Below are 21297 nucleotides of genomic sequence, written 5' to 3' on the forward strand. Positions count from 1 at the left end.
TTGGTTTTGGGTTTTTTCTGATTTTTTGTAATCAAATATTATGGTTGCTAAAAGTAGTACTCTCAATCCGATTGTTACAATGACTCCGGTCCCTATCCAGAACCATGTTCAAGTTCCAATAAATCATGGAGAAAAACGAAAAAAATTAATGGCACCAAGTTTAAGAGATGGCAACAGAAAATACTATTCTATCTTAAAACTCTAAATCTGGCTCGGTTTCTTCGTGAAGAGGTTCGAGTCCTTAAATAGGATAAAAGTGATCGGCAAGTTGTTGTCGTTGTAGACGTCTGGAAACATTCTGTTTTTTTGTGCAAAAACTACATCCTCAATGGCTTAGACAGCATGTTGTATAATGTTTACAGCTCTTTGAAAACAACAAAAGAATTGTGGGATTCTTTGGAGAAAAAATACAAGACAGAGGATGCCGGCACAAAAAAAAAATGTTATCGGTAAATTTCTGGACTTTGTTACGGTAGACTCCCAAATGGTAATTTCTCAAGTTCAAAGTTTTCAATTAATTTTGCATGATATACATGCTAAAGATGTGTCTCTTAGTGAGTCTTTCCAAATCGCTCCTTTAGTGAAAAAATTACTAACGGCTTAAAAAGATTTCAAAAATTATTTAAAATATAAACGCAAAGAGATGACCATGTATGAACTTATTGTAAGACTGGGAATTGAGGAAGATAACCGTAAGGCTGAAAAGAGGAATGGTAAAAATCTCATTGAGTCCAAAGCTAATGTGGTTGAACATGTACCCAAACCACATAACAAGAAGAAGAAGTTTGCTGGAGATGGTCCTAAACAAGGCGACAACAATGGCAGTAAAAAGTTCAAAGGTAAATATTATAACTGTGGCAAGACTGGACATCATGCCTCTAATTGTTGTCGCCCAAAGAAAGATTGCGGAAGTACAAGCAAGAAGACCATTAATCAAGCCAATAGAACAGAGTTAGATTACATCTCTGACAAGGTAAATGACATCAATCTCTCTGTTGTGGTGTCTGAGGCTAATTTGGTTGGAAATCCCAAGAAATAATAGGTTGACACTGGGGCAACTTGACACATTTGCGGGGACAAAAAGATGTTCACTACTTATAATGAGGTTGCAATGCTAAACAACTACTCATAGGAAATTCATCTACTTTCTACTGTGGCTGGACAAGGGAAAGTAATCTTGAAGATGACATAGGAAAAGGAATTGACCCTCAACAACGTGCTGCATGTACCAGACATTCGGAAGAATTTAGTTTCTGGTTATTTGTTAAGTCAGAATGGTTTTAGGCTTGTATTTGAGTATGATAAATTTGCATTAACAAAGAGTGGTATGTACATAGGTAAGGGATACATGAACGATGGTCTCTTTAAGTTAAATGTAACAACTGTTGTACCAAAATATATTGTTAAGAAGAATAACACATCTTTTGCTTATATTCTTGAGTCAAATTTATGGCATAGTAGATTAAGACATGTGAATTTTGATGCTTTGTATTGACTAATTGGTTTACATTATATACCAAAGTTTGAAATAGATCCTAATCACAAATGTGAAATTTGTGTAGAAGCGAAATTAACTAAGGCTCCATTTAAATTGGTTGAAACAAAAATCGAACCTCTAGAATTAATTCATATTGATGTATATGATCATAAATTTGTTCAAACTAAAGGAGGCAAAAATTATTTCATAACATTTATCGACGATTGCACAAGATATTGTTATGTATATTTACTTAGAAGTAAAGATGCAGCCTTGGAAATGTTTAAACTCCACAAAACTGAAGTTGAAAATCAGCTTAGTAAAACCATTAAAATGGTTAGAAGTGATAGGGGCGGTGAATATGATGCACCTTTAAATAAATTTTATGCACAACATGGCATTATTCACCAAACTATAGCACCTTATTCTCCACAACAAAATGGAATTGCTGAAAGGAAGAATAAAACCTTAAATAAATAATGAATGTCATGTTATTAAGTTCAGACTTACCATAGAACTTGTGGGGGGAAACAATATTATTTGCTAATCATGTTCTTAACAGAATACCCCACAAGAAAACTAACAGCACTCCTTATGAGTTGTGGAAAGGTTAACCACCTTCCTATAAATACTTAAAAGTGTGGGGGTGTTTGGCAAAGGTAGAAGTTCTTGTTTCGAAAAAGACTAAAATATGACAAAAAATAGTGGATTGTGTGTTTACTGATTATGCTCAAAATAGTAGTGCATATCGATTTTTGACTTATAAATTAGAAATACATGATATACATATGAACACTATTATAGAATCAATGAATACTGTGTTTTTTGAACATGTTTTTCCTTACAAGAAAGGACAAGAATTAAGTTCATAGCAAAGAACTTATGATTGTATACAAAGTCAATAGACTAATGAAAATTAAACGCAAGAGACTAGTAATGATCTTGACTAACAGGATTTAACTGATGATGAACCAAGACGAAGTAAAAGAGCGAGAACATCAAAATCCTTTTTGTCCAAATTTTCTAACATACCTGTTAGAAAATAAACCTCAAAGCTTTAAGGAAGTAATGAGAGGTCCTGAAGGACCTTTGTGGAAAGAGGCTGTTAATAATGAAATTGAATCCATTATGCAAAATCATACTTAGAAATTGATGGATCTTCCACCTGGTTCTAAACCTCTTGAATATAAATGTATATTCAAGAAAAAAATGAAAGCTGGTGGTTCAATAGACAAGTATAAAGCAAGACTTGTGGTAAAATGTTATAAACAAAAGGAAGGTTTGGACTATTTTGACACATATTCCCCTGTGACAAGAATAACATCCATTCGCATGCTTATTGCTACTGCAGCATTGTATAATTTTGAAAATACATCAAATAGATGTTAAGACAACTTTCTTAAATGGTGATCTAAATGAAGAGATATATATGGAGCAACCCGAAGGGGTTGTAGTACTAGAACAAGAAAAGAAAGTTTGTCTGCTTGTAAAATTCCTCTATGAATTAAAACAAGCTCCTAAGCAATGGTATGAGAAATTTAATCATTCTATCCTATCTAATGGTTTCAAAATAAACAAATGTGACAAGTGTGTCTATGTTAAAAACACTGACAATGGTTATGTCATCGTTTGTCTTTATGTGGATGACATGCTTATCATTGGAAGTAGTCATTAAAACAAATAAGCAAATTGTGAACAAAAGATTTGATATGAAAGATATGGAGGTCACAGATGTTATATAGGAATGAAAATTACTAAAATATCTGATGGATATGCATTATCTCTATCTCATTATATTGAGAAAATTCTTGGTAAATATATCAAGGATGATATGAATATAGCAAGAATATCTATAGACATTAGTCTTTATTTATCAAAAAATAAAGGTGATGCGGTGTCTCAGCTAAAATACTCCCAAATCATTGGAAGCCTAATATACCTAATGAATTGCACTCGTCCTGATATAGCTTATGCTGTCAGTAAATTAAATAAGTACATTAGTAACCTCAGAGAAGGCCATTGGAAGCGATCATTCGGATTCTTAGATATCTAAGATTTACTCGTGATCATGGTTTGAACTTTACTCGATATCCAGCAGTACTCGAAGGCTATTGTAATGTAAATTGGATATTGGATACTTAAGATTCAAAATTCACTTGTGGATATGTCTTTACTTTGGGTGACGCTGTTGTTTCTTGGAAATCCACGAAACAAACATACGTTGCACGATCCACAATGGAATATGAGTTTATTGCTTTAGACAAAGCATGAGAAGAAGCAGGATGGCTTCGCCACTTCTTAGAAGACATTCTAATGTGGCTAAAACTTGTGCTAGCTATTTGCATTCATTGTGATAGTCAATCTGCAATAGGCAAGGCACAGAGTCATATGTATAATGGTAAGTCACGACATATTCGTCGCCGACATAATACTGTAAGGCAATTGCTCTCAAATGGAATAATCTCAATAGATTATATAAAATCTAAAGAGAATATTGCTGATCCGTTAACAAAAGGTTTGATAAAAGAGCAAGTGTATAGTTCATCGAAGGGGATAGGGTTAAAGCCTATTACATAAGAGTCATCATAATGGTAACCCTACTTAGATGATTGGAAATCCCAAGAACTAAGTTCAAAGGGACACCTAAGTTATGTATGGCTCTTTAGAAATCACCAAGGGATTAAAATTTCGTACCCATTCCTATGGTGAGAGTGATATCTACAACATGTGTTGTATGCAGGGGTTTAAGGAAAAACTTTGCTTTTAATGATCACTTATATCTTGATTTAGGCATAAAAATCAAGACAGTATAAGAGATACTCCCAATAAGAATCACCTATATAAGTGTTGAACTGGGGCCGGTTTTATAAGAATAAAAAGGTTAAATTCTCTAGAAGCACTCATAAACAATCAAGAGCGTTCAAGGCCAAAATAAACACAACCATGAGAACCACGATGTGTCAGAAGATATTTTGTGTGAATTCTATTGTCTTAGCTTACACAAACGGCTGAACAATTCAAGGCATCGCGTCCATTGGTTAGCTAGTAAGTCCGATAGGTTATCACTAAGAAAGGTTCAAAGCCGAAAGCTACCTATTCTGATGCAAGATATTTTCGATTTATACTCTTTCAACAAATTCTGCATATTTTTGCATTTCCATTGTCATCAAATTCCATTCATGTAGGGAATTATTAGAAATGGTTTGAAAATTGGTTTGGGAAAAAATAACTTTAATCTAATTTTTAGGTGGGATCCATGCGACAAAGTTGGCGGATCTAAGTGGTAACGCGATTTATGTCGCGTTGTGATTTACGTAGTATATTTGGTTGCTCAAAACCATTATCGGGTAAATGAAAAATTAAAGCCAAAGTGAGCTCTATGGAAATGGTGTTCTTGGTGAAATTTCCATAAAGGTTGAATCAAAGCTTCTCCCACATTGGTTTGATGGGCAAACTTTGAGTGGGTTTATAAGGTTTAGGTTTGGAACTTGGGGTAGGCCCCAAGGGACACTCAAGTTTTGTAGAGAGTGAGGTTATGGATAAAGTGAGCTAAACCCATTGGACCTAAAATGAACACACACATTAACGTCACTGCCGCCCGTCCATTCAGTTTATTAGGCGGGCTGGGCTAGGCTTGGGCGTAGGTGCGTGGTATGAGGTTGGGTTGAACTTGTCCGGCCCAATATTTATCTTTTTGGGCCAAAAACGTATTGGATTTTTATTTTTCTAAAATTAAATTCTTACTTTTTTTTAATTTAAATTTTGAAATCAATTCCAAATAATGTCCAGATTATTCCTCTACCCAAACAGGTCCATATCTGTCCAATTAAACCGAACAGATTCAATATCTGTTCAAAATTTAAACCCAACAGGTTTGTATCTATTCATTCAAACCGAACAGGTCTTGTACCTGTTCAAACAGATTTGCTACATGCTCATTCAAATCCTGTTCATTCAAATCCTGTTCATTCAAATCTGAAAAGCCACATTTGCACCTATAAATAAACAGGACCCTCATTTGGATTTTCACTTAATTTTCGTCATCAATTCTGCTGTTGCTCTCTCTGCATTTTGCTGCATTATTTTCCTGTAAGAAATAGTGTAAACACAGAGTGCGTTCGTTGTGCGAATAGTTTGTAGTGCTGCTACTATTCGTTGTTGATCATTTTATCTTGGGAGATAGACGTCCACAATCTGAAAGCATTGTGGAGATGACGAATTCGTCTTAAGGACACAATGTTAAACACTGGACCTGATCAAAATTTGTTCCAGAAAATAATAAGGTAAGTAATTAATTTAATTTTTGTTTTATTATTTTTTCTTTTTTCATATTTTGATTTTGTTTTTGCAACAAAATAAGAATCTACTGTTTTATTTTATTTTATATATTGTTTTGATTTTTGTAATCAAATAGTCTCGCTCTCTCTCTCTTTAATCTATTCTTCAAATACAATGAAGATTGTCCAACAAAAATAAATAAAGTAATTATAAAAATTTTATAATACAAAAAGTGTCTATTCAGATGCTACATAAATAAAAACAAAAAATGCTATTTAGTAATATAACCCATAATAAAAGGAAGAATGACAAATATATATATATATATATAGTCTATATATATATATATATTCCTATCTTAACAAATCATCATAGTTTTATTTTTTGGATAAATTACAAATACACTCACTGAGATTTGCTTAAAATATGAATTATTCCCTGTGGTTTGGAAAATCACAAATACCTCCCTGTCAGAATTTTTTATTTGACAAGATTAATTGAAAAAGTAAAATTTCTAACTGTTCACCTATATAATAATAAAATCATCTGAATTATTAATTGAAATAAAATTTTAACATTATTAAAAACTATTAATTAACTTGATGATTTATTAATAAAATGACCTATTTGTTATGAAATTATAAACCTTAGAGGGCATAATGTAATTTCTAGAACCAAAGGAGGTGATTTGCAATTTAAGTAAACCTCAAGAGGTGTGTTTGTAATTTACCCTTATTTTTTTGTCCTACAATCCCAAGCATAATGTTAGTTCTCCCTTATGTATTGTTGCATTATATTATAAGAGTAGTACTACATTTTCTAATATATTACTCTTATTTTAATCTTTAATGAGGTGGAAGAGAGAGAGAATAGCGAGAAGAAGGATGAGGAGTGATGAGTGGGGTCTATTTCACATCATTAAGGGTGAATTAAGGGTGCTTAATTAGAGCTCTCAAGTATTTTTCATATTATAATTGTCTAGTTTGATATAGGTTTCTCATATTTGCAATTAATCTCCAAACTTGAAGAGAAAAAAAAAATCAAGGAAAATAAAGGTTAGAAGATATTGTACGGGGAGCAAATATTCTGGCAAGCCCGTACTCCTTTCTTTCGAGCTCCTTCTCTGTCCGATTACCTGCGTACACAACGGCGGTGAGCTACCCGGCGGTGTGTGGCCGGAAAACCCCTCCGACGATCGAGTTAGCACACACCTTGGGATAGAGAGAGAGGAGAGAGTTGAGTGTCAGTATTTTTCTTACCAAATGTTCATCTGCCTCCGTATGAGGGGGTGCAGACGTGCTTATATACCTTCTGCGCCCCAAATCTACTCCTAGTGACCTCTCAACACGTGGCACTGCTATCCCATCTGTCAGCATAAACCTTGCTGAGCACCACCTAACCCAACTGCCTGTCCATTCTCCTGGGAGCTCGGCAGCCGGGCAGTACCATCTCGGCCATCGTCTGCCATGCTGTGCTTCATGCCCAAGTACTCCAACAGCTAAGCTCAGATGAGGACCGGACTCGGCTGCATCTCGGCAAACCCGAGCTCGGGACAACTCACGCTTGTTTGCGGTCGACCTACCTGCCGAGCAAACAGGTACCTCGGTCCAACCTTGCCTTTCCTGGCGCTGGACTTTTCACCTGACCGACTTCATAACCACGGATCCTTGCAACTCGGTCAATCCACGCGCTGCCTTAACCGAGCAGCTTCCTTCAAGGCCGGGCCACACAACTTGGCCCAACACCTGTTCGGCCCAAATCTATCTGGCATAACTCTGTCCGGCCCAATTCCATATCATTAATCTCCCTCTCAATTGCCCCTTAATTCCGTCCGCTGAAGCGTGACTGGGATTACCTATCCTGACCGGGGTAATACTTCATCGGTCCTTAGTATGCAAAATGGCGACCGAGCTAGTTGACATTCCTGTCTTCAAAACTTGCCCGGTTCAACTCCTTGGTTGACATTCCTGTCTCCAAAAATTGCCCGGTTGACCCCTCGACTCTTCATCCTGTCTCTTCAGTTCTGATGTTGTCATAAATGGGGACACGTGTCAATCCTCTATTGGTTCTCGAGCAGCCAACCCAGTCATCCCCTCAATTTTGAATTTGGGCGGCCTCACCACCCCTATAAACATGCATCTTCCTTCTTCCTTTGATTCTTACTGACTCTCTGGCATTCCAAGCACTTCGAAGCTGTTGTGCCCTCGCCAAGCTTCTATTCTCGTTCTTGCTCTGTGTTTGCGTTGGAAGGAACTGCATTTGCACCAAATCTTGGTAAGTCTCTTCGAGCTTTTGCTATTACATTTGTTATTCTACACTTTAGGGCACCTATTCTTTAGGTTTTAGGATTTAGGCATACAGAATCGTCCCAAACCCTTTACTGTTCATGGTGTTCTTCATTTTCCTTGATGAACTTTGAAGATCTGGAGACGACCGGGCTCCAGGTCCTCCTTAGATCCAAAAAACCGCTTAGACCAAGCAAAGAACCTATTCGCCCCAACCTTAGTAAAAACCGGGATAGCCAAAGGACTTGGTCGCTCGACCGGGCTAACATCTGGTCCGCTTGGGCGACCAAGCTCCTTGGTTAGCCTTTACAACCGAGGTGGTTTGGCACTCTTCATGACCGAGCTAAAGTCAAGCTCGCTTTGCGCGACCGCGCTTCCTCTTACACTTGCCATCCTTTTCCTGCAGAGTCCAAGTGGACCACTGACCATTACCAAGGTTAACAAAGCCGAGGGGAATCTCTCCAAGTGGACTTAATGGTATTTAAGTAACTTACTAGGATTAATGTGGGCCGGGGCTAGTGGAATTTGGCATTATCCTCTAAAGTTGTGTTTAGTTGAGAGGTTTGGAAAATGAGTTAAAAAGAAAAAGAGTAAAGGTAGGTGAAATGTAAATAAAATATACTTATATTTTATTTCATTTCACACACTTTTTCTTTTTCTTTTTTTTCAAAATTCTTTCATAAATCTCCCAACTAAACACAGCTTGAGAGGATGCCAGAGTCACCTTTGGGAGGAATTTGGCATTATATTTTTGTCTTTTTTTTTGTATTTATTAAATATTATTTAAATTCCTTAACAAAATATTTTAAATTTTAAAAAGATTTAGATTAGGTCCATTGAAAATTATAAAAACATTGACTAAAATATAATTAAAAAAAAATAACAAAAGGCGACTAAGCATGAAAGACAAAAAAATTTAAAAATTGTTTTTAAAAACTCAAAACTAAACAAAGTGATTGATTTTTGGATAAATTACAAATAAACTTATGAGATTTACTTAAAATACGGATTGCCCCTACAATGTAAAAAATTACAACTATCTTATTGTCAAAAAATTTTATTTAACAGAATTAACTAAAAAATTGAAATTTTCAACTGCTCTCTTATATAATAATAAAATTACTTAAATTATATTTTTGACATTATTAAAAACTATTAATTGACTTGATGATTTATTAATAAAAGAGGCTATTTTTTTATAAAATTAGAAACCTTATGAGTTGTGTAATTTTCAGAATCATAAGGGTCATTCGTATTTTAACAAATCTCAGAAGGTGTATTTATAATTTATCCTTAATTTTTTCTATCTCATATTTTAATTTAAAAAAAAAATCAAAAAGCACTTAAAAAGTAATTTCCCAAATAGATAATGAATGTTCAAACAAAAAAAACAAAAACCCTTTAGTGCTGCTTTTAGGGGTTGTTTGTGATGTTCTAAATAAGTGCACTTTTTGACTTTTTAGACGAAAAAGTTGAGGAAGAAAATATGGTTATTTGGGTTAACTTTTTGACTTTTTATGGAAAAATGTGTATTAAAAAATTGTATAAATTAGTGTATAGGAAAAAATTAGGATTGAAAGTTGTGCAGCCATATTTTTTGACTTTTGATGAATAGTGATAACTTTTAAAATTTTTGAGTAACTTTTTGAATTTTTGACTTTTTAGCCACATACCAAACTTGACCTTAATATGCAGTTGGTAAAAAATCCCCCCCTTAATTAAATTTAGAACAAATTACAAAATAAAAAATAAATAAGGATTTGACCTAAGAATGGCCAAATACATCGATTTATCGAATATTCAACCCTAACCCTAATGAAATGGGTTTGGGGGTGGTTGAATAAGGTATGATCAAATTTAGAGGAACTTTTGAACAACTAGATTGGATTTAGATTGGAATAAAATATTTTTTTATCCGTACTTGTGGGGATGTATTTTCTGAGTACCGACACGTGGCAAGGTGACGCCGACGTGTCAACCGAGGTGCCACGTGTCCAGATTGTTACGCCGAGGTTATCTCGGCAAGGCCGAGGTTATCTCCGAAGATATCGGAATCCGCGATAAATGAATAAAAGATAAGGGACAGGAGTCCTAGAGTAAAGAGAAGACTTTGTTAAGATAAGGATAAAACTCTTAGGGAGTTTATCTTTATCTCTTCAGGAGTCCAAAGTAAGCACTGAATTGGAGTCCATAGAAGTCAGGCTTCTAGTGGGACTTGGATTGAGTAAACTATAAAAGAGAGGCAACCTCGTGGGTCTAAGGGACACAGTTTTATGCTTAAGCTTGTGAGTTTAGCACTTGATTATCTTTGAGAGATATACTGACTTGATTGTCGGAGTGCCCCCGGGTGGAAGAGCCACCGCCGGAGCCTTTTCTTTCTGTTACAGGTTTGCTGAAGCCATCTATTCTGCCGGTGCTCTCCAGCTGATTACTAGGCGGGCAGTGTGGTCAAAAAATTACCCACACAATTTGGCGCCATCTGTGGGAATCTTAGAAGAATAGATGGCCAGTAACGGACAGAGGGAAAACATTGGGGGCGACACTCCTACTGGGAGTGGCAGACCAATTGACCTTGACGTTGAAGGAGACAACCACAGTACAGAAAATCATGACCAGGGCCACGGAGAGAAAGACATCGGCCAGGAGGGCGACGCTTCGAAGAGGACAGACCAAAGCAATTATTAAAATGAAGATAACCTTCAGGTATGGAGGGATAGGTGCCTACGGAGGGATGAGGAAGTAAAAGACTTGGCAAACAAGTTAGCAGACCTACAGTCAGTGGTCAACTTTATGATGCAAAACAATGTTATGCAGCCCCCATACCCGCTGCAAGATACGCCAATGCCAGCAATTAATACCCAGAAGGGAGGAAGGAAAGCAATCCCCGAAGCCCCTCAGCACACCAGGAGTGGAAGGCACTCTCACCGACCTTCCAGGGAAGTCGGACGAGAGGAGCCGAGGCAAGAAGAGTCCCGAAGGACACATCACATGAAGGATCCTGGGCCCAAAGAACATCGGCATGTTCAAGGGTAAGCACTCTGCTTTGACACAACCCATGGAGAAAGATCAAAACGGGCCCATCACGAGGCCGAAAGTAGTGTGCCAAAAAAATTGAAGTCCAGAGATAGCCGAGCTCCAGGTAGGAGTAAAGAAGACTTGAGGGATTACCTCAAAAGGAGGCAGCAAAATGTTGAAGCCGATGTGACTTCCCCAGTTAAGCCGAGAACTCCATTCTCGGTGGAACTGGACAAATTCGAAGCACCAAAGAGATTCAATATGCCGAGGTTCTAAATTTATGATGGTAAGTCAGATCCCAACTTTCATGTTGGACTATACCTGAATTCAATGGCATTATATAGTGGGAACGAGCCGTTGCTCTGTAAAGTATTCCCCTCATCCTTCAGGGAGATCGCATCCAATTGGTTCCATAAACTACCGAAGGGAAGCGTAAAGACGTGGGAAGGCCTGGCCAAAATGTTTGTGGCCAGGTTTGTGACGAACAAACTACAGCCCTTGAGGGTCGACGCCCTGATGGCTTTAAGAATCACCAAGGAAGAAGGCCTTAGGGCCTACGTGAAGAGGTACTACGAGGTATTCAATCGAATGCCCGAATGCAACCAAGAAGTGGCGGTCGTGTCTTTTAAGAACGGCCTGAAAGATGACTGTCCACTGCGGAAGTCTTTGGCAAAAACACTGCCAAAAAGCATGGAAGAACTCATGGCAAGAATCGAGAAGTACGTCAGAGCCGAGGAAGATACATCGGGAAACAAAAAAATAAAGCAGGAGAAATGAAACGGCTTGCCGAAGCGAGGCCGAGGTAACAATGGGCCAACCAAACAAGAAACGGAATTGAAGGGTAAACAAGCAGTGACGACGGTGTTCCGAATCCCTATCCACAAAGTCCTAGATCAAATACGAAACCAACCCTATTTCAGGACACCAGCAAGAGCACCAGGGGATTTTATGGGAAGAAACGTTAGTAGGCGCTATGCTTACCACAATGAAGAAGGACACCCAACTCAGGGCTGCAGAGCCTTAAAAGCACACTTAGAAGATCTGGTAAGGCAAGGCCATCTGAGGGACCTTGTTGATGAGGCCAGGACAAGAGAAGAACAGGCAAGATTGCCTCAAGCACCTGCAGCTCCGCCTCCCCCAGCACAACAACCACAGGCAGGAGGACCACGGGTGGTTAATGTCATTCACTCAAGAGTAAGCGAAAACGACATTTGGGGAGAAACCCAAAGAGTAAAACACCTGTAGCACGTGAACCAGGTCGGACACAAAAGACCTCGGCCTGAAGAATGCCAAGGACCGATGATAACCTTCACTGAAGCCGACCTAGAGATGGTCCAGCATCCGCATAATGATGCCTTGGTAGTATCCCTCCAGGTTGGGGAGTGCCAAGTAAAACGCATCCTAATAGATCAAGGCAGCTCTTGTGACATCATGTACGTCAGATGTTACAAGGAGCTGGGCCTTTATCCTGACGACCTGGAACAATCCAGCAACCCTATGGTCGGCTTCAATGGAATGCCGACATGGCCACTGGACGCAACAAGCGTGGAAGTACAAGCAGGTACTAAGAAGATTAAGACAGAATTTATGGTGATTGACAAACCCTCGCCATATAACATCATCTTGGGAAGACCATGGTTGCATGCAATGGGGGCAGTTCCCTCAACATTGGATCAACTACTATGGTTCCCAACAAAGCATGGGATCGAAGAAGTCAGAGGAGATCAACTGCAGGCAAAAAATTGCTCCATGGCAGCAATGAAGTCTACTTGCTGCGTATGAGAGCCAAAGAAGGCAGAAATTGAAGATGAGGACGTGGAAGTCCTAGAAGATGTCGGCAAAGAACCAGCCGAGAAGAGCGAAGAGGCGCTAAAGAAAATCCTCGTCCAGGATGGAGATGAAGAACGCTTCTTTCTTCTCGGTTCAGGCTTAACCAAAGAAGAGGAGAAAGAGTTGGAAACTTTTCTAAGAGCCAGCATTGAGGTGTTCGCCTGGACACCTTACGAAATGCCTGGCATTGACCCCGAGGTCACTTGCCACAGACTGAATGTCGACAGGTCGGCAAAACCTGTGATTCAACGAGCCAGAAGACCGACGTTGATGCACGTCGAAGCAGTAGAAGAAGAAGTAGACAGACTTCTAGAGGCCAGGGCCATCCGAGAAGTTCACTACCCGACATGGCTATCCAACACAGTAGTGGTGAAGAAGAAGAATGGCAAATGGAGGGTCTGTGTAGACTTTACCAGCCTCAATAAAGCCTGCCCCAAAGACAGCTTTCCTCTGCCCAAGATTGACCAGCTAGTAGATGCTACTTCAGGGCATGAAAGAATGAGTTTTCTGGTTGCATACAGGGGATACCACCAGATTGCCATGTACCCTCCAGACGAAGAGACGACCGCGTTCATCACCCCTAAAGGCATGTACTATTACAAGGTAATGCCTTTTGAGTTGAAAAACACAGGAGCAACTTACCAAAGGTTAGTAACAAAGATGTTCAAGCACCTGATTAGCAAAATGGTAGAAGTCTACATCGATGATATGGTCGTGAAGACCAAGGAATCTAAGGGTCATCTTGCCGACCTAAAAGAGGTCTTTAATATACTCAAAACATACCGGCTCCGACTCAACGCATCAAAGTGCGCGTTTGGAGTTGGATCAGGTAAGTTTTAGGGTATCTGGTAACAAGAAAGGGCATTAAAGCCAGCCCAGACCAAATCAAGGCCATCCTAGAGCTGAAGAGCCCGACGTCGGCAAAACAAGTTCAGATGCTTACTGGAAGGGCCGCAGCCCTAAACAGATTCATCAGCAGAAGCTTAGATAAATGTAGACCCTTCTTCAACTTGGTGAAAAAAGCCACAGACTTTCTGTGGACAGAAGAATGCGAAGCCGCTTTAACCAACCTGAAGAAGTACTTGACCACAACTTCGGTTCTTTCCAATCCAGAATCAGGGGAAGAACTGTTTTTGAACTTGGCAGTTTTAGAACACGCAGTCAGTGCAGTACTAATCCGAGAAGAAAAATGGGAGCAAAAGGCTGTTTACTATGTAAGCAAAACCTTGGCCGACACAGAAACAAGGTATCTACCACTGGAGAAATTAATGCTAGCCTTAGTAATGGCTTCAAAGAAGTTGAACCATTACTTTCAGGCGCATAAAATTGTGGTCCTAACAGAGCACCCACTGAAGTCCTTGTTGCAACAAGGAGACTTAACAGGAAGGATAACAAGATGGACAGTAGCCCTGGGCCAGTATGACCTGGAGTTCAGGCCGAGAACAGCAATAAAAGGCCAGGTTTTAGCCGATTTCGTGGCAAAATTCATGCCTGACACCATCGAACATCGAGCTCCATTGAGCCAGGATGAGCATTGTCCCAGCAAGCAAGGAAAATCCCAGCCTAGGGCAAAAGAGCAAAGGAAGGAAAAACTTAGACCTTGCAGCATCTACATCGGCGACTCATTCAGACTGTTCGTCGATGGAAGTTCAAACCGACAAGGAGCGGGGGCAGGAGTACTACTAATATCTCCAGATGGAGAAATAATAGAACAGTCCATCAGTTTGGGGTTCAAGGCCTCAAACAATGAAGCGGAATACGAAGCATTAATTGCAGGGCTAAAACTGGTAGCAGCAACAGAAGCAGATGAGGTAACTGTTTTTTGTGATTCACAACTTATTGTTAACCAGTCAACAGGAGAATTTGCAGCCAGAGACGAAAGGATGTCGGCATACGCAAAAGAGGTCATCAGATTAGCAGCCCTATTTTAGAACTGCCGACTACTCCAAGTTAGCCAAGATGACAACACCCACGTCGACGCGTTGGCTAACCTGGCAAGTTCAATGCAGACTGGAAAAACAAGAACAATTATGATCGACTATATGTCGGGTCTGAGCATAGAACCAGAGAGCACAGAGCAGGAAGCAATGTGTGTGGACATGGGGCCAAGCTGGATGGATGCAATTGTTGCATTCCTGAAAGAAGAAAAGCTGCCAGAAGATCATAATGAGGCACACAAAGTCAGATTGAAATCGGCAAGATTCTGTCTGACAGCAGATGGACACCTCTACAGAAGGTCCTTCACTAGACCCCTTTTAAGGTGCGTACACCCTTTGCAGGTTGAAGATTTCCTATATGAAATTCATGAAGGAGTTTGTGGAAGCCATGCTGGGGGCAAATCATTAGCTCACAGGGCCATTACCTAGGGGTATTGGTGGCCTTACATACAAAGGGATGCTGAAGCCTACGTGAAGAAGTGTGAACAATGCCAAAAGTTTGCACCTTTGATACATTAGCCAGCTGCTGACCTAAACCCAGTGTCCAGCCCTTGGCCGTTTGCCCAATGGGGCATGGATCTTGTTGGGCAACTTCCCCAGGCAACTGGGCAGAGAAAATACTTGCTGGTGGCAACAGATTACTTTACGAAGTGGATAGAGGCAGAAGCTCTTGCCAAAATCCGAGATGTGAACGTCAAGAACTTTATATGGAAAAATATCATCACCAGATTTGGCATTCCAAGAGCAATAGTTGCCGACAACAGAACACAGTTTGACAGCAAACTCATTAAGAACTTTTGTGCGAAATTCAAGATTAAGAATTACTTTTCAACACCAAGTTTTTCCCAAAGCAATGGGCAAGCAGAAGCATCAAACAAAGTAATTTTGGATGGAATAAAGAAGAGGCTGCAGGCAGCAAAGGAAAAGTGGGTAGACGAGTTGCCCAACGTACTTTGGGCATATCGGACTACGCCGAGAAGATCAACAGGGGAATCCCTCTTTGCTATGACTTATGGCACAGAAGCAGTCATCCCATTGGAGATCGGCATCCCAGGGATCAGAACCCAGAGGGTAGAGAATGGCACCAATGACATACTCTTAGCCCGAGATCTGGATCTTTTAGAAGAACGAAGAGAGAAAGCTGCAATTCAGCTCGCAGTATACCAGCAACAGCTTGCCAGAGCTTACAACAAGAAATTCAATCCAAGAGATTTTCAAGTCGGCGACCTAGTCTTGAGAAAAGTCGTCGGCAACAAGAAGGATCCCAGAGAGGGCAAGCTTGGCCTAAACTGGGAAGGACCCTACAGAATTACTTCGGTATTAGGCAATGGAGCTTATCGGCTTGAAGATAACGAGGGCAAAGCACTGCCAAGACCTTGGAACACTTGTAATTTGAAATTCTTCTATCATTAGATGTGCAGTATTTTTGGCCGATGTCATCAATAAAATCTTTCCCTTTTTCTTTAAAACACATATAATTGATAAAGTTACATATTGGTGTTTTTGACATGAATAATGAGAACCCAAGTAGAACTCAGGTTCACATTGGGGGCAGAGAGAAGACAGAGACACTTAATTCACTTGTTGAAATTTGTAGCAATTTACAAGTCGAAGTTAAGCTGAGATGATTCTTTATCTTCACTTGTTGAAATTTGTAGCAATTTACAAGTCGAAGTTAAGCCGAGATTATTCCTTAATTCACTTGTTGAAATTTGTAGCAATTTACAAGTTGAAGTTAAGCCGAGATTATTCCTTATCTTCACTTGTTGAAATTTGTAACAATTTACAAGTCGAAGTTAAGCCGAGATTATTCCTTAATTCACTTGTTGAAATTTGTAGCAATTTGCAAGTTGGAGTTAAGCTGATTCCTTATCTTCACTTGTTGAAATTTGTAGAAATTTACAAGTTGGAGTTAAGCTGATTCCTTATCTTCACTTGTTGAAATTTGTAGCAATTTACAAGTCGAAGTTAAGCCAAGATTATTCCTTAATTCACTTGTTGAAATTTGTAGCAATTTACAAGTTGGAGTTAAGCTGATTCCTTATCTTCACTTGTTGAAATTCGTAGCAATTTACAAGTTGAAGTTAAGCCGAGATTATTCCTTATCTTCACTTGTTGAAATTTGTAGCAATTTACAAGTCGAAGTGAAGCCGAGGTTATAGTTTGCACACTTTTAGCAATCTACAGGTTGGTCCAACCAAAGAAGATGCTTAACACTTGTTGAAATTTGTAGCAATTTACAAGATAATGTTAAGCCGACATGTGATCATCTGTTGAAATTTGCAGCAATTTACAGGTTGAGGTAAAAGCTAAGTATGTTGTTTAAACACTTGTTGAAATTTGTAGCAATTTACAAGTAGATCATTGCTTAAACACTTGTTATAACTTGAGTAAAGTTTACAGTATATGATAACACTTGTTAAAATTGGTAGCAATTTACAAGTAGGATAGACTAGGATCACTGTCTAAACACTTGATTGAAACATTAAGAAACATTCGCAAAGTTGACATTGAATAAGTATATGTTTTACACTTGTTGAAATTTATGAAAAGTTTGCAGGTCAGTATCTTGCCGAAGTAAAACTTGTAGTTATTATGCCCGAGATATGTGACCCCGAGAAGATTGCACAAAGGTAGCAAGATATGAGAGGCATACAAAATATTCTAAGTATAGAACCATGCAGAAGCCAATCAAGAGAAATTAAAAGATTGAAGCATCCATAGAAAAACAGTTGCAGTTGTATACAAAAGAAGGCACTGCGGCCCACCAGAAGTAAATTGTTTCGAAGTAACAAAGAAAGGCACATCGGCCATAAAAGGAAGATTACATTGTCCAGAAAACAAAACAAAGTACAAGGGTGCAAAAGAAAAGACATGAAAGTTAAGACTTTTTAACATCAGCATCTGGCTGGATCTGAACCTCAGAAGTCTCCTGAAGAGATACCTCGGCTTCCTCATCTGCAGCAATCTCGGCGTCGATCTCGGTAAGGGTTTCATCAACGCTCTTGCCGATTTGAGGAACATCAGATGATGCTTGCTCAGGGGTGGTCTCCTTGATAACCTCCTCATCCTCCTCATGAGTCAAGTCTAGGACTTGATCATCCTGAGGAGGGGACTTGGTCTCACTAGTATCCTTGGGCTTCCTTACCAAAGCTTCATCGTCATCCTTATCCTCATCCTCAGATTCAGACTCAGATTCGTCTTTAGCTTGGCTTGGACGTGGAGGTGGAGGAAATGACAGAGGAATATCATCAGCCTTGCGCAATGGCGAGTCATCTGGGATGTTGAGCTTTTTGGCACGGGCCATCCAACCAAGGGAGAAGCCCCTGTTGCATGCCTGCCTAACTTGCAGTTTGTACTCCTCAGTGACGTCGGCTATTCCTTGAGCATAAGCCTTTTCGTCAGCCTCCTTAATCTCAGCATCTTTGGTAATTAAGGCCTGCTGAAGCTCTTTTTCCGCTTGGGCCTTTTTTACCTCGACCTCTCTCTTCTCGACCTTAGCAACCTTCTTAATGGCCTCGGCAAACTCCGTTTTTTCTTCGGCCATCTGTTGGGCCTTGGTGGCGGCCTCAGCTTGGTCCTCCAGTTTTTTCATCTTTGATTCGAGAGTTTTGTTCTCCTTTTTCAGGGCAGAAACCTCCCTCTTCATGTCGGCCAATCTTTGCCGATTTTCAAAAGACTGCATTGAAAACGAATGGGCATGCTGGATGGCCTGAAAGAAAACAGAAGTGTTAGAAAATATTTTAAGTATGAAATAGAAAGAAAGTAGAAAATTCCAAGGAGGAACACTTACTTGAACGGAGTGCTGGAGCATTAGAGCGTAATTCTCGCACTCACTATACTCAGCATTTCGCTCGAGGTCGCCCGGAAGAAGCAACGCCGTGCTGAGGGCAACGCTGACATTTATGTCGTCTGCGCTTTCACTGGACATAATTGGCCTGTCTTCCAAAGTAATTTTGGGAGCCCAAGGGACATCCGGTTTCTTGGACCCCGAGGTAGTAGCTGAGGCCGACCTTGGCTTCTTTGACTGTGTGGACTCAGAGTGTGGGGTTTCAGCAGACCTTTTTGCAGGAGCAGAAGAAGTCTTCTTACTCTTAGCCAGTTTGGAAATAGGCAAAGTGTCCTCAGATTCAACCTGAGTCACTTTGGCCTTTGGCTGAGCCCTTTTTGTTCTTTTTGGCTTTGGTGGGGGTATGGATTGAGTCGGAACAACATCAACGTCGGCAGGTAGGTCGGCTAAGAGATCTACAGCAACAAGCTTCGGGAGACCCATCTCAGCAGTTTTGACAAGACGTCGCCGACGTTTTCTTTCTGGTATTAGGATTAAGTATGGGGCAGAAGTTGATGGTTGATCGGCTGGATCAGTGGTTGACCCTTAGTCAGCCCGAGATGTTGATGCGGTTTGTAGAGTGGTAGCAGAGGGAGGAGATAAGCTCTTCTTTTTTCGTTTCGGGACGTCGGGCAGTGTAGACTTGTACTTCGGAATAAAATTCAGTACCAGTGGAGCCTTGCGCTTTTGGATTGGCAGATCTAGGAGCCTCTTTAAGTTTTTGCTGGGGACGTAGGACTGGCGAAAATCCTTTGGTGGCTTGCGAACATCTGCAAGAAGGACAAAACATTAGAAACAGACAAAGTTTTGAAGACTCGAACAGAAACAACTAAGTATTGACACTGGGCTCTTACCCTTACCCTCTTTAACTGATCGGGGAAGAGGGTAAAGATGGACGTCCTCGTCTGCGCCAAACTCCTAGTTTCCCGAAGCGATAACATAGTCATCTCCAGCTCCCTTGTTGGAGTCTGGGAGGTCGGCTACGATTTTGAATTCAGTGGACCTCGGTTTAAGATAATAGACGAAGCTTTTTTCCTTCAGGTTAAGGGGGCACATGGTATAACAGTACTGGATGTCGGCAAAAGTGATCTTGTCATTCTCCTGTCTAGCTAAAACTATGATGCCATTGATCACTCGATAAGAGTTTATGGCAAGTTACATAGGGTTCAACTTGTAAAAGTGAAGAATTTCACAAAAGAGAATGTTAAGTGGGAGCTAGAGTCCACACTCGGTAAAAGCTACTATGGGAAAAGGCATTGAATCATCTGTGGGCATAATAGAGTCATCATCCCCAGCAAGTCTCAGGTGGACATCAGTAGGAATAGAGAACTCCCGCCTAAAGTACTCAAGTTTGGTCGGGGTGTCTACCCTGTGCCTCCACATACCCATAACGTCGGCCTAAAGACAGAGGGCTTGGTTTCGGAAAGAAGATGCTTTTAAGGGTTTATCGGGACCTCGGCGAAACCCTAGGTATATGTTGGTAAGGATTGTTTCAGCTTTTTCCTAAGAATTGATAGGTTCTATAGGCAAATCCCAAACCTAAATCTATGAAGGCAAAAATTGAAGGAAGAGATCTGGCAAAGACACAAAAAACAGAAAACAAAGGCGAAATTTCAGAAACAAGAACAGGGATAGGCTATCAAGAAAATGAAGAATACGAGAAATAGAGGACCATGATCAATGGCAAAAATATAGTAAAGTGGTGCAACGGTGCGTGTGTTCAAGGTATGGGCAAGGGCTAAATCAAAGAATAAACACATTCAGATGAATGATTCACAAGATAGATATTTGAGTAAGACAGTAATAACAGAAGATTCCAAAAAAGGTCAAGAATTGAAATCGGAAGAAAAAGTTGCGTACCAGAAGAAAATGAAGCCGATGTGAGGACTGCCGAAGTTAGTTGGTAGATACGGATGTGGCAGAACGACGAAAGATCCACCAGGAAGACGAATACAGAGCTTGGAAGCTTCAGCAATGGCAGATTCGACAAAACGAGTTTAGAAAGAGAAATAGCAAAAGCAATAGTGAAAAAATGAAAGAAGAAGGAAGTGTTTTTGTCAAAAACCAAAAACGGCGGCAAAAGATAATTAATGCGCCTGGAGCAGCGCATACGTCAGGCGGCGTATGCAGGAAAAACGTGGCTTACAGGCGCGTTACAAACACGGACCACTAAAGAAAAGACGCGTAAGAGAAATGGTTGAGTAAAAGATGCGTGACAGCTCACACATATGAAAATGATCACTGGAATTCTTGTTCTCTGAAGGGAACATGTCGGCTTGACATGAATGATCTCGGTCAAAGAGTTCTTACGCTGAGGTACTAGAAGACAATACAGAGATTGGTTCCATCACCTCAGAATGCCGAGGTAATAGAACCTAGGGGGCAGTTGTGGGGATGTATTTTCTGAGTACCGACACGTGGCAAGGTGACGCCGACGTGTCAGCCGAGGTGCCATGTGTCCAGATTGTTACGCCGAGGTTATCTCGGCAAGGCCGATGTTATCTCCGAAGATATCGGAATCCGCGATAAATGGATAAAAGATAAGGGACAAGAGTCCTAGAGTAAAGAGAAGACTTTGCTAAGATAATGATAAAGCTCTTAGAGAGTTTATCTTTATCTCTTCAGGAGTCCAAAGTAAGCACTGAA

Source organism: Camellia sinensis, chromosome 5 (assembly GCF_055761805.1).
Source record: "Camellia sinensis isolate YWXY chromosome 5, ASM5576180v1, whole genome shotgun sequence".
Taxonomy (NCBI): Eukaryota; Viridiplantae; Streptophyta; class Magnoliopsida; order Ericales; family Theaceae; genus Camellia; species Camellia sinensis.